This window comes from Triticum urartu, chromosome 7 (genome assembly GCF_003073215.2).
Source record: "Triticum urartu cultivar G1812 chromosome 7, Tu2.1, whole genome shotgun sequence".
Classification (NCBI taxonomy): Eukaryota; Viridiplantae; Streptophyta; class Magnoliopsida; order Poales; family Poaceae; genus Triticum; species Triticum urartu.
Window position 1 is genome coordinate 707,227,207 of NC_053028.1, and position 2,379 is coordinate 707,229,585.

The 2,379-nt window shown below is 44.6% G+C and overlaps 1 pseudogene; it reads right to left on the bottom strand.

The window, feature by feature from the left end:
- Positions 1 to 765: 765 nt before the first annotated feature.
- On the bottom strand, positions 766 to 1,774 carry LOC125519527 (annotated as a pseudogene).
- Between the last annotated feature and the right edge of the window lie 605 nt (positions 1,775 to 2,379).

Sequence of the window (2,379 nt, forward strand, 5' to 3'; positions counted from 1 at the left end):
TATCTAATATGTAGGAGGGAGTGCAACACCTACATACCTGTCAAAAAGTCCAAGTCTAATGATAACATCTGCAATATTAGAATTAGCCTCACCCATAAGTTGAAAGAGCTTCTTTCTTTTCATTGTGAAGTCACCAGTCTTCTCCATGATACGATTGATTTCAGTAAATTCCTCAACCATGTCATCGACCTATTAAAGTAGTGCCTTAGAACTTGAAACCGTGCAACCACATGGAAATAATTTGTTGACTTTGCTCAATCACAGTACATACCGGATGTAATGATCAAGAGGGATACTTTGACCAAGAACACTTTAAATTATCTGAATTCAAACAATGTCTAAACTTTTAAGAACTATATAATATCATCATGTGAGAATATAATACAGGTTCAGAGTTATACAGTGGATTAGGCGATAGGTGCCATATTACTCTTGCTATTCTGTTATAGGCCAGGGCCACCTAGTCGGTCCCAGGTAATCTTAGGCATGACTGGTGCCTATATACTTATGCTGGTTCAGCTACATAATTTGAACTGTTCTGTATAAATATCTAGAGAGCATTCAAGATATTTGCTCCCTTGGAAAATGAGGCTTGACTCAAACTTCTCATGTTTTAAAATAATGCATGTTCGAACATGCAATTGTGCATGGACTGCCACTCACATGACCCACCACACCATGTACAAAGTTGCACATGTTTAGCGGTAAAAACTAAAAAGTTTTTTGCAAACAATTAAGAAGGCCAGTGCAGAAGCCATATAAAGGTCAGGCCAAAGCATTGTGCCCGCTAAAAATGCACTACAACAAACACAAATTAAATTCAGAGAGAATCTCTTGATCCTCAATGGTCTTTATCAAATATCAGCAGTCACTATAACAGGCCAGCTAGTGAATAGTATGGACATACCAACAGTTTATACAAATAACATGCCAGCTCAAGCAATTCCGAAGCATGATTTCTGATCATATAAAGATGTTGCTCAGCTTCATGATCACCAATATTAAAGAGCACAACAGAACCATATTGGAAGACAACCACATAGCGATAGCAAATATGTTGTCCTTCACTCCAATGCCCTACAAAAACGTGAGATAAATGAGGGTCTCTGATGTACATACAACATGTTCAGCAAATCATCAAACATAAATAAAATTCTTGGCCCTCAAAATATGCGGTGGTACACTGAAATCACTCACCATGATCTCTGGTGGGAATTCAGATTAGCGGAGCGCAATGCAGTTTAGCAACCAGGTGGATGGATTTACCACGTCGCTCCCATGCTGTAAAAGATTGGATGAAGAAAATCAAACAAAGTTCGTAGGATGTAGACCTTGAAGGGGATGTAGCACGCCAAGCCTTCTTCCTCCTCCCGAGGGGGAGCGGGGGCTGGGGCCACTGCCTGGATCCAGAGTTGCGGGCGTCATGGTGAGAGGTGGTACAGACCACGTGGGAGGTGTGTGTGTGTGTGTGTGGGGGGGGGGGGGGGGGGGGGGGGGGGGGGGGGGGGGGGGGGGGGGGGGGGGGGGGGGGGGGGTGTAGCAAGCGCGTCGGAGTGGAGCTCGATGATGGCGGCCTCGTCTTGAGGAGGCGGCGGAGATGGTGGCCGCGTGCATGCAGCCGCCCCTTCGGCTGAAGCCTTGTAGCTTGCTGGAAACCAGCGTGCTCCACTCTCGCTCTCACCCCCATCCAGATCCAAACCCCCGTCCAGAAGATCCTGCTCACAATGCGCAGGTGAGCCGCCCGCCCCCAATTCCTTTCCCGTGTTTTCCCCATTGTGGTATACTTTGTGCTGGTGATTTGATTGGCTCGCCTTGGTGCGGCTGTGGATCGCCGTAGTGACCAGACGTCAACGCAGACGATCGATGTGTCAAAGGGCGGCGGCTGCGCAGTCGAGAGAGGCGCGCGACAAGGGCGGAGAAGAGAGGGAAATCAATCCGTAAATCAGGGGACAGGAGCGCTAAGACGGTTGGCAGACCACCGCGTCTGCGACAGAACATTTAATCCGAACTGTTGATTTGTATGGCAGACCATTAACTTAATATGGACAGCAGGATGTGTCTAAGTTGATTTGATTGGAGAGTCCAGATTAACCTGTGTACAGTTTACTGTGTGTCTTTAGGGGAATTTATGTTTGCTTTTTTAATAGTAGTATAGATTACTCACTTGGCATATGCGTTCATTTTTTCTATTACTAAAAGTTAACGAATGTTCAGATTACGTTAAACCGATATTTCATGTTAATGATGTCGGAAATAACATGATATAACAAACAAGCATCATGAATAATTAACTATTATTCATAAACGTGGAGCAAGTAAGGCTTGCCCTATTCTGTCCAATATATTCATTTCATATATTTTTTCAAAAACTTTGCATGA